At 53.0% G+C, this 16,820-nt stretch overlaps 1 long non-coding RNA gene across 1 annotated transcript; it reads right to left on the minus strand.

The window, feature by feature from the left end:
- Nucleotides 1-2,398: 2,398 nt before the first annotated feature.
- On the minus strand, nt 2,399-15,056 carry LOC123570182 (uncharacterized). Its single transcript, XR_006694189.3, has 4 exons — nt 14,928-15,056; nt 6,621-12,963; nt 5,879-6,037; nt 2,399-2,989 (listed from the first exon to the last, which is right to left on the minus strand). It is a non-coding gene; the product is annotated as an uncharacterized lncRNA (long non-coding RNA).
- Between the last annotated feature and the right edge of the window lie 1,764 nt (nt 15,057-16,820).

The following is a 16,820-nucleotide window of genomic DNA, read 5'->3' on the forward strand; positions in this document are numbered from 1 at the left end:
ATCCCCCAGAACTCTCTCTGAGTGCTGTCTTGGAAGGAGGGAAAGTGGGTCCTGGCAGGCATGAAGGATGGAGTGTCACTATGGTCCTGAAAGACACGCCCTCTGCTCATCACACCCCCGCAGCTGTGAGTCTAACATTTTCAAGAGAAGCACACCTTCTCCATGTGAACTTTTTTCCCCGTTGTACATTTTGTATTGCTTATATGAGAAATTACCTAATGATCATTTTTAATGTGAATTCAGGAATTCTTCGGAACTGATTTGTATTTTAGTCATCATTTCAGCATCAATACCTACATGTGTGTTGTGTATTCAGCCTGCAGACAATGCCGGATGCACTGTGAATATGAACTGGAGCACCGTTTCCACTCCTCTTGGCCTTCCCAAGAAAGTCTCGTGGGAGACTGACAAGGCTTCTCAATGAACAACAGACCCCTCTCCCACCGCATCACAGCCCCTCAGCAGGTATATCACTGAGGACTTTTTGGTTGCAAGCAACAGAAATGACCTTTGCTGACTTCAGCTAAAGGAAGTATGTTGGAAGGCTAGTGGGAGCTCACAGGATCCACAGGGGTCTGGAGCACCAGGCTTGGGAACCAAGGATGCTACAGAGGTGCAAGGACAGAAGGCACAGCATTGGGCTAGCGACCTGAATAGTACAGTGAGGATCCTGCCTAGGAGGGGACAGATCAGTCGCTTCAGCTCAAGATTGAGTGCCAGTGAAAGAGCTTCTGTTTAGCCTGCCTTTAGCTAAGAGAAAGTGGGACCCCTGAGATAATTTCAGGAAAGAAAAGCAGAATGGCGGCCTGCAGGAGAGTGGGTGTGGGGGCCAGGAGCAAGGAACACTCCCTGTAGGAGTGACACACCCTTCAGGTGGCTCTGATCGGGATCCACCCTCCTCAATCAGGAGACTACCCACTTTGAGTATGACGGTCAATTATTTCACTATTAGAGTTGCCACCACCTTTTTTTTTTTTTTTTTCTTTTTGGTTATTCTGGAAGCATTCACTTGGATTTTTCCCTGCTCTGGTTTTCTGTATGTTTCTATAATCTTTCGGCTCCTGGGTGGTCTGGTTTCCTACAGGCAGCAGAGTCAGCTGGTTCTCACAGAGTCCATGCGCTCATGGAGGAAATGTGGCCTGAGCCGATGTCGCCCCACCCACGGAAAGGAAGTGACAGCCACACAAGGTGGAGGGATGTATGGGCTGTATCCACAAGGGTGATTTTGGTTACAAGGAACAGAAAACCCAATTCAAACAGCCCTAAACGATAAAGGTGATTTATGGGCCCACATTGTTGAAAGGTCCTTCAGGAAAGGCTTGATCCAGCAGCTAACCAGTGCCAGCAAGAGCCCAGTTATTTTTCTCTCACTTGGTCTGCCATTTTTCAGACTGGCTTCTTTTATAGGCACAAGACACTTGCCAGAATTTCCCAAGACAAAGACGTGACAGGTCTGGGTCATGCTCAACCTTAAACCAATCACTGAAATTCATTTAATGACTTAGTCTTGCCCCTCCCTGGCATCAGAAGTGGAGTCAGTCCCTGGAACTACATGGATCTCCAAACCAAGATCAAAGTTATCTGGGAAGGGGTAGATAGTGGGCGACAACCCACCCACACAGGCCCGCTGCCCTGGGCAGCAAGGGACATGGGAATTGGTGGATTAACCATCATCGTTGCAGCTGCCTTCATGTACTGTATTAAGCATTTCACATGCATGAGCTATGTGATTTCATGAACGGTCACAGAACCCTGGGATGTGGCCTGCTAATCCTATTTTGCAGATAAAGAAGCAGGTTAAATGAAGTGACTTGAAGCATCATAGCTGGGGTGAGTCAGAGGCAGGACTTGAAGCCAGAGCTATCAGACCCCAAAATCCATTTCCTTACCTCTACCCGCACCTTGCCTCTCAGTTATGTGCAAGGCTCTGCTGGGGACACCAGGAAAAGCAGCACGTTTACTCAACAGGCCTTAACTGAGCACCTACTATGTATGTGTCAGGTATCCTGCCAGACTCATTGGGGTATAATCCCTACCTTCGGTGAGGTTCTTTTTTTTAGAGACAGGGTCTTGCTCTGTCACCCAGGCTAGAGTGCAGTGGCACAGTCATGGCTCACCGCAGCCTCCAACTCCTGGCTCAAGGGATCCTCCTGATCCTTCTGCCTCAGCCTCCCAAGTAGCTGGGACTACAACAGGCACGCACCACCATGCCTGGCTAATTTTTTTGTAAATAAGGAGTCTTGCTATGTTGCTTGGAGTGGTCTTGAACTCCTGGCCTCAAGTGATCCTCCTGCCTCGGCCTCCCAAAATGCTAGGATTACAGACATGAGCCTCCATGCCCAGCCTCTGTGAGGTGCTTGATCTGGAAAGGAAACAGTCCCAAACCCACAATAACAACCCCACGGGAAGCACGATTTATTGCTGTGTTCTACCACGATGCCTTTGGGCACTTCCCAAGCATTATCTCATTGAATCCTTACAACAAGCTCTGGGAAATTGATTCCTGAGTTAACAGACAGACAATGAGATTAAGTGACTCCAGGTCATTCAGCTGGTCAGGTAACCCAGTCTGGCTTTCCAGAAGTCGAGGGGTCATTCAGGAAGGCTGGATCAGCGGGAAGACAGCCATGGCAGGTGCAGGTCCACTGGGGATTGAAGGCCTAGAGGAAGGGAAGGACACTGTAGATTGTGTTGGGCAGGGAAGGCTTCCTGGAGAACAAGTCTTGCTGAGCCACGGAGAACAAGAATAGAGATGGAAGGTGCCTGGGCTGGTGCTGGTGCCAACCACCCCCTGCAGGTGCTCGGAGAGCTGCCTTAGCAATATTCCCACCTCTGAAAATTGCCATCCCAGAATCTCCAGCGGGGAAACCTGCTTGACTGTCTCGGTAGCGCTCAAACTCCAAGGCCAGCATGAGAGAATTCTAATCCCAGACTGAAGCTTGCAGGTCCCTACTCAGTACCAAGGATTCATCTCAGCCTTGCAATCAACCTGCAAAGTAGGAATTGCACACATCACTTTACAAGCAAGGACAATGAATCGTGGAGAGAGCCAGAGATCAGAAGTCACCAGGTTCAGAGCACCAGGCTTAGGAACCAAGGATGCCACGGAGGTACAAAAACAGAAGGTGCACCACTGGGCTCGGGACCCGAATAATATAGTGAAGATCCTGCCTAGGATTCTACCTGCAGGCCTGACCACAGTCCCTGCTTGTCCTGAGACACTGAAATTCCCCAGGCACATATACTGGCGATATACCCAGCTTTGTATATCCTGACTGTCAGACGCAGAGGAGGCTGGTGTCCTTCCTGAGTCATCCTCCCCTAGGCTTCCCTCTGACCTGGGCTCCTGGCTGTGGACTTTCTAGAACCCTCAGGAAACCCTCGTTTGCCTTGGGAGTATCCAAGCCTCTCTAAACCTGCCACTCATATCTTTTTTTTTTTTTTTTTTAAAGACAGAGTCTCACTCTGCTGCCCAGGCTGGAGTGTGGTGGCACCATCTCGGCTCACTGCAAGCTCCACCTCCGGGTTCACGCCATTCTCCTGCCTCAGCCTCCCGAGTAGCTGGGACTACAGGCACCCACCACCACGCCCGGCTAATTTTTTTTTTTTTTTTTTTTTTTTTTTTAGTGAAGACGGGGTTTCACCATGTTAACCAGGATGGTCTCGATCTCCTGACCTCATGATCCACCCGCCTCAGCCTCCCAAAGTGCTGGGATTACAGGTGTGAGCCACCACACCCAGACAACCTGCCACTCATTTCTTACAGCCTTAATGGAGAAAATAAAGGCAGGGAAAGAGAACCATGGAGAAGAAGAACATATATTTTAAAGACAGACAGGCCTGGATTTGAATCCAGACTCAACCACTCACATGCTGTGTGACCTTGGGAAGTCATCCCCTGTCTCTGAGCCTCAGCTTCCAATGCTGTTAAAGGAGGGGCAACAGGCTGGGTGCGGTGGCTCACACCTGTAATCCCAACGCTTTGGGAGGTTGAGGCAGGTGGATCACCTAAGGTCAGAGTTCAAGACCAGCCTGACCAACATGGTGAAACCCTGTCTCTACTAAAACTACAAAAATTAGCTGGGTGTGGTGGCAGGTACCTGTAATCCCAGCTACTCGGAAGGCTGATTCAGGAGAATTGCTTGAACCTGGGAGGCGGGGGTTGCAGTGAGCCAGGATTACACCTTTGTACTCCAGCCTGGGTGACAAGAGCAAAACTCCATCTCAAAAAAAAAATGCAGGGCAACAATCCCCACTCCATAGGATTGGGGTCCTATGGAGCAAGCCAGAAATCTAGAAGCTGTCCTTTAAGTGTTTTTCTCTTCCTACCCCTTCCCCCATCCAATCAAGCACCAAGTCCTATTAATTTACCTCCAAAATGTATCCCAAATTCATCCACCTCTCTCTGTCTCTAGTGCCATTTCCCTCCTTCAAGCCCTCTCCTGCCTGGGCTAGTACCATGGCCAACCAACTGGTCTTTCAGCACCTGCTCCATAATACAGCCAGGAAGATCTCCATGACGCCACCCCCCGTTAAAATTCTCCTGTGACTTCCTATTGCTCTCAAGGAAACTCCAAAATTGTTACTGTCACCTCCCTGGAGAAGCCCAAATGGTCTGACCCTAGTTGTTCCTCTCTTGTGCCTAACTACGTGGTAGTTCTGTTCCCTCTGCTTAGAACAATCTTCCCCATCCTAGGCCAGTTAACTCACTGATATGGTGTGACTGTGTCCCCACCCAAATCTCATCTTGAATTGTAGCTCCCATAATTCCCATGTGTTGTGGGAGGCATCTGGTGGGAGATCATTGAATCATGGGGGCGGTTTCCCCCATACCGCTCTCGTGGTCGTAAGTCTCACGAGATCTAATGGTTTTATAAGGGGTTTCCCCTTTCGCTTGGCTCTCTCTCTCTCTCTCTCTCTCATCTGCCACCACCCAAGACATGCTTTTTGCTTTTCACCGTGATTGTGAGGCCTCTTCAGTCTCACTCCCCTCCACTCACGTGGAACTGTGAATACATTAAACCTCTCTTTCTTTATAAATTACCCTGTCTCAGGTATATCTTTATCAGCAGCGTGAAACAGACTGCTTAGATTCAAATCTCCATTCAAGGCCACTTCCTCCACGAAGCCTTTCTTGATTTCTCAGACCCATATTTATTTTATTTACGTATTTGGTTTGTTTGTTTTTGTTTTTGAGACAGAGTCTCACTGGGTAGCCCAGCCTGGAGTGCAGTGGTGCAATCTCAGCTCACTGCAACCTCCGCCTCCCGAGTTCAAGTGATTCTCCTGCATCAGCCTCTCGAGTAGCTGAGATTACAGGTGCCTGCCACAACGCCTGGTTAATGTTTTTTTTTTTTTTTTCTGTTCACAGAGACAGGGCTTTACCATGTTGGCCAGGCTGGTTTTGAACTCCTGACCTCCAGTGATCTGCCTACCTTAGCCTCCCAAAGTGCTAGGATGACAGGCGTGAGCCACCGCGCCCAGCCCGACCCTCATTTATTGATTTCACCCCATACTTCTTTGTAGCACCAGTCACAACGATAATTACATTAAGTATTGGTTAAACTGGTCCCTGAATGTCCATCTACCCACTCATGGACACATTGCTTTTTGCCTCTGTCTCAGGATAACGATTTCACCCACATCCAGTGGTGTCAAAAATGGGTCTGGATTAAGCCCGGACATACGGATGTTGATAGAGGGCGGAGGCGCTGCAGGGAGACTGGTGAGGGCAGCCACCTTCCCCGCCCCGTGGAGAACGCCCAGATGAGAATGAAGCCCCAGACAGAGAAAGCAGAAGCAGGAGGCAGAGAGAGCAGCTAAGGGCAAAAATGTTGTTTTGCCCTGGAGCCAGCACGCCTGAAAGTCCCCCAATTACCTGATCCTCTCCCCGCTGCAGTGTGTTTTGCTTTGCTTTGCTGAAGGTGGTTTCACCTCGCAATTCCAGACTGCAAGTGCCCCGAAGACAGAGCCTGTGTTGTCTTCACTGCCGTAGCCCAGGCCTAGCTCAGAGCCTGAAATGATCACTATTTGTGGGCTGAGTAAATGAAACGGAAAGTAGACAGCAGGTGATATGGGATCAGAAAGGAATCGTCATGAATGAGAAACCAGACGCTGTCTTTCTGTCCCATCACACAGGATGCAGCAGGCTCAACCAGAGCACAAGCCTCCCTGGTGTCCTGTCGCCAGGACCCTGCTCCCTGGGGAGGAGAGAATCCCAGCCCTCCCGCTGGGCCTGGCTTCTGTGTAGCCAGCCTTATAGGACAAAAGACACCCTCTTGGGCCCTCCAGCTCATGGCCTCCACCTTGCTCTCAGAACCCGAGGCCTCCCATTTCCTTCCTTCACTTCCCGGAATATTCCAGAGCTGACCCACCACCGCCCATGGCACGCCCAAGTAGCCAAGGTGACTGTTTACCCTCTGCCCTTAGAAACCATCTCTGGCTGGTGGCAGCAGCCCCCCCACACAGCTGCCCTCTGCCCACAGGCTGACCGAACAAGCAAAGGTGCTTCCTGCTAGGGTTGGCACTGCCAGGCTGAGTTTCCCAGCCCTCCCCAGCCCCTGCCCCCACTGTTCCTGGCCCACCCCAGCTCCCCACAGCCTCAGATGCCACATACTCACCTCTGGTCAGTCTGGGAGCAAGGGCAGCCGGGAGCTGAACTCGCCCCTTCCGGATCCTCTGGCCACACTGTCCAAGGTCCAGTGACACCCAGGTGGCACACGGGGACCGCTCCTGCCTTGGCAGCCAGAGAGGCCTGTGCCAACCCGCTCCTCTGCTACCTGCAGCTTCCTGACCTCAGGCAGTGGCTCCACCTCTCTGAACTGCAGTTACTGGAAGTTACTCGCAATACAGTGATGCAGCGATGCAGCAGCGCGAGGATGACAGCTGTAGCCACCCCGGGGGCTGTTCTGACAATGAAATTAGCACAGTGCCGGCTCGGGATTCAACCCTGACTGACTGAGGGTGCTGTCAGGAGGGCCTCCATTCCTTAAGGGGACATGGAGGTTCACCTCTTTCTGAGGGGATACTGAGGGCTTCGTCCCCTTTCTGAGGGGATACCAAGGGCTCCAACCCATTCCTGAGGGGACACTGAGGGACTCACCCCTCTGCTGAGGGGACACTGAGGCCTCACCCCTTTCCCCAGGGCTGCTGGGCTGTGTGATCTCTGCCCCATCCAGTGGTGAGTCCTGAGTTTGGGGGCAGTCACCTGGTTGGAAAGGAGCCAGAGTATTGAAACTGACACTGCACGGCGTAGTCAGACCCCTTTTTAACTTGACTAGTGTTTACCTGGGGAGGCTCTGAGAGGTCTGATGGTGCTTATAGGGACCTGAAGGGCTCTCAAGTTGTGCCTCAGCACTGCTGACCGCCTGGTGACCCTCATCCTCCTGTCTGACCTGAGACCTGTCCTTGCCGTCTTCAGGACAAACTTCACAGCCATGCCCTCTTCTTGCATCACCCCTTCACCACTCCCATCAGCAGGTGCACCCATCCACATGCTCTTTGCTAAGAAATGAGTTCCCCCAACCTGTTAGCACTGACTTTGGAGTCAGAGGAGCAAGGGGGTTCTTCTGGCTGTGTGGCCTTGCATGAGTCACCTGACCCCTCTGAACAAAACAGGGCAAGGGACACACTACCTATCACTGGATGCCATGAGGATTAAACGTGGAAACTTAAGAAAGGTCTGGATACAGCAGCAGGCCCTCAGTAAATGAGGAACATGCATAGGGGTATGGATTGAAGGTTTCTGTCCTCTCCCAAAATTCATGTGTTGAAAACTTACCCCCAGTGCAACAGCACTGGCAGATGGGGCCTTTTGGGAGCTGTTTAGGTCATGAGGGCTCCACCCTCATGAATAGAGTGATGCTGTTATAAAAGAGCTTGCAGGCTGGGCGCGGTGGCTCACGCCTGTAATCCCAGCACTTTGGGAGGCTGAGGTGGGCGGATCACGAGGTCAGGAGATGGAGACCATCCTGGCGAACACGGTGAAACCCCGTCTCTACTAAAAATACAAAAAAATTAGCCAGGCGTGGTGGCAGGCGCCTGTAGTCCCAGCTGCTCAGGAGGCTGAGGCAGGAGAATGGCGTGAGCCCGGGAGGCGGAGGTTGCAGTGAGCTGAGATCACGCCATTGCACTCCAGCCTGGGTGACAGAGAGAGACTCCGTCTCAAAAAAAAAAAAAAAAGAGCTTGCAGGAGTGTGGGTTCCCTCTCTACTGCTCTTCTGCCACATGAGGACACAGCAGGAAGACCCTCACCAGATGTCAACACCATGATCTTGGACTTCCCAGCCTCCAGAACTGTGAGCAATACATTTCTGTTCTTTATAAATTACCTAGTCTCAGCTATTTTGTTAGAGCAGCTCAAATGGACTAAGACACAAGCCAGCCAGAAAATAACATATTTGCATTCTTCCCGGCCCTTCTCTTGCTTGCTTTCTAAGGGGGGTGCAGGCTTGAAGCAGAGAAGCCTGGGGAGAAGCCAGGAGCCAGTGAGCCAGGCACCAGGCCCCAAGTGAGGCACTAGGGATATAACTAGAAATGAGACTCAGTTTTGCACACCCACAGTAAGAGTACCAAGAAGGCCCCAGCTACACCCTGTCCTCTTTCTCTTCCCACCCGGGCCCAGTATGTGGCCACTCCAGCCCACACACCCAAGCTCTGTCCACGTCCCCAAGACATAGGCTCCATGGCCGCCTCCAGGCCTAGCAGCATAGTGGAGTCCACCCTCAGGAGAATGGGTCACGGGAAGGGAGCCACACAGGCCCTGGAGCAGGCTCAGGCCTTTGGAGCAGGTCATTCCAGCATCCATAGTGTGCTCTACAAGTGGGGGTGGTCTGGGCTCTAGGTTGGCACCTACTCTTGGCCCCTTACCCTGTGGGATGGGGTGTGGCCAGAAGTAACCACAGCCAGGTCCAGGGTCAAAGCCTGGGCCCTGCCTGCCTCAACCTAGGGCAATTAGACACTGACTGGGTCCCCGCGCGCTTAGAGTCGAATAGCAACAACAGACATTAAACAAAGAACTTGAAGAAGGTGAGATCTGTGATACAAACGCCAGTGGAGGGAGAGCCTGGCTTCCCCTGGGAGTGGGAGCAAATCCTTCAATGCCCCCAGCTAAGGCCCCTTCGAATCCCGCTGCCAGCGCTCCCTCCCAGACCTCAGACAGAGTGTTTAGGGAGGTGTGCCCACAGCTTAGCCCCAGTCCTGACACGCTCTGGGCTCTGAGGCCCAGGGTCCCTGGGGCAGTGTCTCCCAACAGATGGCTTCCTGCCCAGCTGCAGATGCCTGCCCACCTCAGCCCAGGGATCCAGATGCTCGGCACGCAGTTAACAAGTTCCCCAGCACATTCTCACGCACCTTGAAGTTGGAGAACGCCTGTTGGAGGGAGCACACCCTGTTTGTGCATTTGTTCTGCATTCTTATATTGAGCACCTACAGTATGCCTGGCACCGATCTGGGTGCTGAGTATACACCTGTGCACAGACATGGCCCTCGACCCCATGGAGCTGGCATCCCAGCCGGGCAGACAGACAGTAAGGCAAATAAATGCATGGCGAGATCATTCCCACAGTGGTAAGATCCGTGAGGACAATAAAAAGGGCAGGGAAGGCCTCGTGGAGGAGGTGCTGTTGGAGCTAACACCTGAAGGACTTAGAACCAGGTCTTTCTGCACCACATCCTCACCATTGCATGACCCTGCCTCCCTTTGTCTGGTTGGGGCACCCTCGGGCCTGAGGGGCCAGGAAAAGTGAGGGTGATGGTGGAAAGAAGGTCGTGCCTCCTCCCCCTGGAGAAAAACCTTCACAAACTGAGCGTGGAGGGAAGTGGTGATATAAAACCCACCACATATAAATAGGCTCGTCCGCTCGAGTCGCCCGGGAAAGCTGCGGTCAGTTTGGACTTTGCTTAAGGCTGAGCTCCCGGCCACCGGGAGCCCAAAACGGCTGAACAAACTTCGAGCTTCACATGGGGCCAGCCCTCGGTGAGTTCAAGGCTGGAGCATTTCTCCAGAGTCAAAACCGCAACAGGAAGACACAGAAACAGTCTTCCGAGGAGGGCCGCCCTGGCGCAAGGTCAGCCTTCCCAGAGGTCACCGTGGAGGGGAGACAGGGAGAAGCCAGGAATATCCCCTAGCTCCAAAACCTCTCCCCCACCCAGGTACCACCATGCCTGAAATTTCGCCATGAGAACTGAGGAACTGGATTAAGCATTGTTGCCCCTTTACTCCTGCAAGAAAGAACACATTTCATCCCGAACACGGGGTGGGTAGGAAGCGGGGCTCTGGGTGGTGTGGCTGTGCTGACGGTGTAGCCCGAAGCCTCCTAGATAGTTCTGATTTCAGATCATCTGTACCCATTTTCCATGGGACCAACTGGTGTCTCCTAGGGACAAAAGCCCATCCTCGTAGTTGTCTAGAGAAAGGAGTCCCAGGCAGGGAGTCCGGAGCTCTTGGTTCTGGCTCTGCCACTTGGCCAAGTTTCCCTTCCTATCCCTGGGCCTTGATTCATTGATCTCTACAATGGGGACTGTGACCTCACTCAAGTCCAGGGATCCTCAGGCTGATTCCCTTCCCTAACAAGAAGCGGGGACGTGGGCTTCAGAATGAAGGTGGCAGTGTCCCTGGTGAGGGGAGGAGAGAGGAGAAAAGGGCCCTGGGGAGGAAGGTGGAGATGCTGGGATGAAACCTGCCAACTCTCCAGGTGCTGCCCACTAGCCAGATCCTGCCTCCTTCCTTGGATGCTTGGACCCCCAGGGAGCTCAATCAAGTCATCCCAGAGCAGCTTTGAGCCTGCACTCTGGCCAGCCTAGCCGTCAAAGCCATGCCCCAGGGCTCCCCTACTATGGGAGCAAGGAGATGCTTTGTCAAAGCTGCTCAGACTGTCACACCAGACCTCCGCTGGTGCTGGGGAAGTGACCAGCACAGAGGCCGGAGTACTGTCCATGCAGGAAAGAGCACGGGAGTTGGGGCAGGCAGGGACCTGGGCCAGAATCTGCACTTCATCCTTAATTCATTCTGTGACCTCGACCAGTCAGTCCCTCAGCTTCTCTGAGCCTCAGTTGCACCATCTGTAGAATGGGCTAATGATCCCTCTTAGAACCCATGGAGGCTCCCAGGACATTATGCACCCACTCTGCCTACCTCCATGCCTGGCACACAGTAGTTTTACAGAAGAATAATTCCCTTCCTCTAAGAAATGTATGGGTTTTTTTGTTTGTTTGTTTATTGTTTTGTTTGTTTGTTTGAGATGGAGTCTCGCTCTGTCACCCAAGCTGGAGTGCAGTGGCGCGATCTCGGCTCACTCCAAGATCCACCTCCCAGGTTCAGGCCATTCTCCCGCCTCAGCCTCCCGAGTAGCTGGGACTACAGGCACCCGCCACCACCCCCGGCTAATTTTTTTGTATTTTTTTAGTAGAGACAGGGTTTCCCCATGTTAGCCAGGATGGTCTTGATCTTCTGACCTCGAGATCTGCCTGCCTCGGCCTCCCAAAGAGCTGGGATTACAGGCTGGAGCTACCACACTCGGCCTGTTTTTTTTTTTTTTTTTTTTGGTTTGTTGTTGTTGTTGTTGTTTGTTTGTTTGTTTTTGAGACAGAGTTGCACTCTGTTGCCCAGGCTGGAGTGCAGTGGCACAATCTCGGCTCACTGCAACCTCCCCCTTCTGCGTTCAAGCTATTCTCCTGCCTCACCCTCCCAAGTAGCTGTGACTACAGGCGCAGGCCACCATACCTGGCTAATTGTTGTATTTTTAGTAGAGACGGGGTTTCACCATATTGGCCAGGCTGGTCTCGAACTCCTGACCTTGTGATCCGCCTGCCTTGCCCACCCAAAGTGCTGGGATTACAAGCGTTAGCCATCGTGCCCGGCCAAGAAATGTGTGTTTAACTGTGCACTTGATCCTGGTCCCAACATTTAACTCAGGGGCTAAGCTCCTCCCACAAGGGGAGCTGGATTTACACAGTTGAGAAATATAATCACCACCACCACCCAGACTCCTGCCACCAGATCTCTGTATGTCACTGTGTAAGGTCCTGCCGGTGCAGGGCTACAACCACTGATAGTAACTACAACTGAGTGCACACTTACCATGTGCCGGGTGCTTCACACACTTTCACTGCCTCATCACATTCTCACCTCAAGCCACCAACCTGAGGAAACCCCCCATTTTACAGATGTGAAAACTGAGGATCAGCTCAGGGATATGAAGTTCCTGCTCAGGGACCACACAGAGGTGGAAGGGACTCAGTCTCACTGTCTGCTGCAAAGCCCGTGCATTTACCACTAGGCTACCCTGCCTCTGGAGGCTGAGCAAAGCCTCTGTTTCTCGGTCCCCCAGGGAGGGCTACTGGGGAGAGCCCAGAGGATATAGCAGAGGCCTGAGTGACCCTCCTCACCAACCAGCAGATGACAATTTCACTTAATCCCAATTTCACCACATTAAGAGCTTCTCCTCCTTCTTTTCAAAAAAACTGGGCTTCAGGGTGGACTCCCAAAGTGGTTCTGAATTCTGGAGGGGCCAAGAGTGCGGTTATAATGCTGAGGGCACATCTCCAGGGTCATCATGTTTACTGAGTTCAATATGGACACAGGAGTCTTGGTGACGGTCCCCAGATATGTCAACTTGGAGTCATTCTGGGCAATCAGGGTCCTGGGGTCACTGCTGGGAAATTCCCACAATGCCTCAGTTCTCTCTGGGAAAGTCCAGCTGCGCCTCCAGACTGGGACTCAGTCGCCACACTTATGGGCCAGCCGCGGTGATCAAAGCTCTGTGGGTCTCTCCAGCACCCCCAGACACCCTGGCTGGGCCTGGGGACAGTCAGGGAAAGCTTCCTGGAGGAGGGATGATGGAGTAGGCCTTTGTGGACAGAGAAGATTCACGCAGGCAGAGAGAAGGGCATCTTCTCCAAAGAGTTTTCCTGGCACCATGGAGACGGCCAGCCTTCCTAGTCAAGCAGACCTGGGTTTGAATCCTTGGATGGACAAATAGATAGATGGATAAATATATTTTGAAAAAGAAGGAAGGAAAGGAGAAAGGGAGGGAGGGAGGAAGGAAGGGCTCATTAGTACTCATTTGTTAATTTCAGGGCTGCAGGCCCTTGCTGCCCGCATTTGCCCCTCCTGCAGAATCTACAACGTCAGTCAGGAGACGCTGGGTTACACTGCAGCCACAAGCAACTCCAAAGCCGGTGGCCCCACACGTGAAGCATTCCCTCCTGCTCACACTGCATGCCTGTGGATGGGAGAGCAGTGGGAGAGGCCCCAAAGCCCCATCTGCTCTGTGTCGTCCCCACCTGGGTCCCAAGTCACCCCCATCCTGCTAGTTGCTGCTTGCTGTCACATTTTGCTGGCCAAAGCCAGTCACACAGCCACCTCTAACTTCAAGGGGGTGGGAAGTGCATTCCTGCCTTAGATCCGGAAGGAGGAGAACCTGGATACCTCGCTGCCACACAAACCGTGTCCCATTACAGCTGCCTGGAGCACTGTCCCCCAGTCAGGGGGGTGGGGATTGGACAGGGAGGGGAGACAGCAGAAAGACCCTGGCCCCATGGCCTCAGTGCAGGGATCCCAGTGGCCTGCAAAGGTATCCTCCCTCCCCAGCTCCCTGGCTCGGCTCGCTATGGGTAGAGACTTCACCATCAGCCAGACAGCAAGTCTCCCAGTTGGGGCTGGAGATAAGTCTTGTCCTGAACCACTCTCAGATGGATCCTTGCTCCCAGCTATGCCCCCAGGGCTCCAAGGGCAGGCCCTCAGGGACTAAAATGCTCCCTAGAGATAATCAAGTCCAACCCTTTCAATTACGGAGAACGCAGGCTCAGAGAGCATGTGCCGGATTCCCATGGCACTGTTGGTGAAGGGCAGAGCAGGGTCTCTCGTGATCCTGTCCAGAGTCCCTTCCACCCTCCAGCTGCAGACAGGGACCTTCTGAATGGAATGCAAGAGACAGGATAAAATGTCTGCCCTTCCGCTGGCCAAAGTCTCACTGCTGAGCTTGACAGGGTCCTCGGGGGCAGCTGGGGGCCTTGGGACCTCTCCCACTGCTACAGGGGCCCATTCTCATCTGCAGGGGAAGGAGCACTGGATTTGAAGTCAGGCAGTCCTGTGTTCATGTCACGTCCTGACCGAGTGTCCTGGCCAAGACACTTCACCTCACTGGACCTCAATTTCCTGATCTATAAAACGGGGACAATGATACCTGCCCTGCCTAATTCACTGGACTCATGAGACGCTGTGGGAAGATTTCTCCCATTGCGACATACTCTACAAATGTGTATAAGGCAATGTTTTCATCCCCTTCTGCCCAGCCAGCCTGACCAGCCCTGGGTCCCCAGAGGCTCGCACAAGTTCTGGACAGAGGTGTATTCAGGGACTGTTTTGATGAACTGAATGTATTAATATATGTCCTTTTTTTTTTTTTTTTTTTTTGAGACAGAGTCTCTCTCTGTCACCCAGGCTAGAGTGCAGTGGCATGATCTCAGCTCACTGCAACCTCTGCCTCCTGGGTTCAAGCAATTCCCCTGCCTCAGCCTCCCAAGTAGCTGGGATTACAGGTGCCTGCCACCATGCCCGGCCAATCTTTGTATTTTTAGTAGAGACAGCGTTTCACCATGTTGGCCAGGATGATCTTGATCTCCTGATCTCATGATCCGCCCGCCTCAGCCTCCCAAAGTGCTGGTATGTTCTTAATTCATCTCATCAGGTAGCAGCCAACTTTAAGGCCAGTGCTGTGGATAACAAAGTCCCTCGGTCCTACGAGGAGCCCAAGCACATCTGTCACAGATATGGGAGCCTGAGAGGTCGCAGGCCACGCTAGGCGCTCAGCGTGCATCTCTGTATAATTTGGTTCATGGATTTATAGCCCATCTCCCCCACCAGCCTGTGTACTCCATGGACGCAGGAAACGGGTCTGGCTGGTTTTCTGCTAAATCCCCAGCACCTGGCCTGGGGCCTGACATGTGGCAGGTCTTCAGTGAATATTTATCGTCCAAATGAAGGCTCTTGTGGATCTGGCTCCGTTCCTTCCAGCAGTCCCATCTCTCTGCACCTCGAATTCTTTATCTGTAAGAGGTAAGGAGGTGGGAAAATAAGCTGAGATAGCGAAGAACTCAGATAACAGTTTACAAAGCCCTTGGGTCACCAAAAGGCTCTCAGTGGGCCTGGCTGCTATCATCACCACCATATTGCAGAGATGAGACAGATCCCATAGGGGCTGCAGAGGGCTGGGGAGGGCTCCAGCCGGGCCCCCAGTTTGTCCTGAAATACCACACACATTGCAAGTCCAGTGCCAGACCCACAGTTCCATTTCAGCTGCCAGACAGTGGTTCTTCTCCCCGTATTTTGGAAGAAGAAATGAAGAAATTGAGACTCAAGGCAACAAGAGAACTCGCCCAGGTCACACAGTGCCTACACACTTGATCATTTCCTGAGGGTCTCCAGGGTACCTGTCCCAGCAGCGACACATGCTTGCCTCATTTTATCATGCCCATCTTACAGGTGAAGAAATTGAGGCCCACGGAGGTCACAGGGCTTGCCTGAGAACCACAGCCAGTTAATAGCAAAAAAGCATCTCCTGCCCCTACTCGGGCCTCAGCCTCAGTTCCCGGTGCCCACTCCATCCCCAGGAGGCTGGGATCTGAGCAGGGCCCTGGCCACTCTCTGCCACTCCGGAAGTGCCCTGTGTCTGTACCTTGATCTCCACACCCACGGTGCCAGGAAACCCCGGCAGGGGCGGCAAACTGCGGGATATTTATAGCGAGTGTGCAGAAAGCTGCCACCCCCATCTGTTTACCCAACAACGCACTTCTCGCTGGCCACTTACAGCCCCGCCAGCCACAGACAGACCCTCTCGGTCGCCTCATCTATTTTTTCCTCCCCACTTAATTTTGCATCATCCCAGCTTCCAAAATAAACTTCCCCAAACCAGCCAGGCTCATTCTGGCCCAGAATCCCTGCCCGAGAGCCCCCTTCAGCCCCTGCCCCCACATCAGCCTATGCAGCAGAACCACCAAACCCAACCCGGCCCCTTGGCTGCCTTTGGCCTTGATTTAGAAGCAGCTGCTCCTGCCCCGGCGGGTTTCTGACAAGGCAGTGCCGGGGCGTCTGTCTCTGCAGGGATGCCGGCTGGGCTTCTGTGTACATAGTTGCTGGTAGGATGCTGAAGATACTGCCCCCTGTGCCCTATCCACCTCTTCAACACACATGGACACACACACACACGTATGCACACACACAGAAACACGGAGCCCCACAGGCGTCAGCCTCCTCCAAGACTTCTCTCTCATTCCCTGGCCCAAGCTGGCCTCTTCCAGCTTTGCATGGGGCCCAGCCACTCCTCACCTGCCCACCCACCGCTCTGAACGTTTCCTTCCTCAGTCCCACTCTGCCATTTCACCTCCGGGCCTTTGGACATGCTCTTCCCTTAGCCTAGAACACTAGAACAGTTTTCCCCTCACCACCAGCCAAGTTTACCTTACCAATCCCTCAGGCCTAAACGCTATGTCACCTCTTTCAGGAAATTCCCTGTCCAGCGTAGGGGAGGCGGTGCGTCCTGGGCCATCCTACCTTCCACCAGGCCAAGAGACACTGATAAGTCACACCTAGGGTGGAATGGGGCCCCCACCCGACCCTTACCCCCACCCCAATTCTCCACGAATTTCTCAGCCCAGCCCTGGCCCTGCACACAGAAGCAAACCAGCTCTCTCACCCCTAGGAGAAAGCACTCCCGCACCCCAGGACCAGACAGCATCATTCAGCCCATCCCCCTGTTGCAGCCAGGGACATCTCAATCATTCCAGAATTACCATTCCAACTTCATGTTCGATCCCTTGAG

Source organism: Macaca fascicularis, chromosome 1, assembly GCF_037993035.2.
Source record: "Macaca fascicularis isolate 582-1 chromosome 1, T2T-MFA8v1.1".
Taxonomy (NCBI): Eukaryota; Metazoa; Chordata; class Mammalia; order Primates; family Cercopithecidae; genus Macaca; species Macaca fascicularis.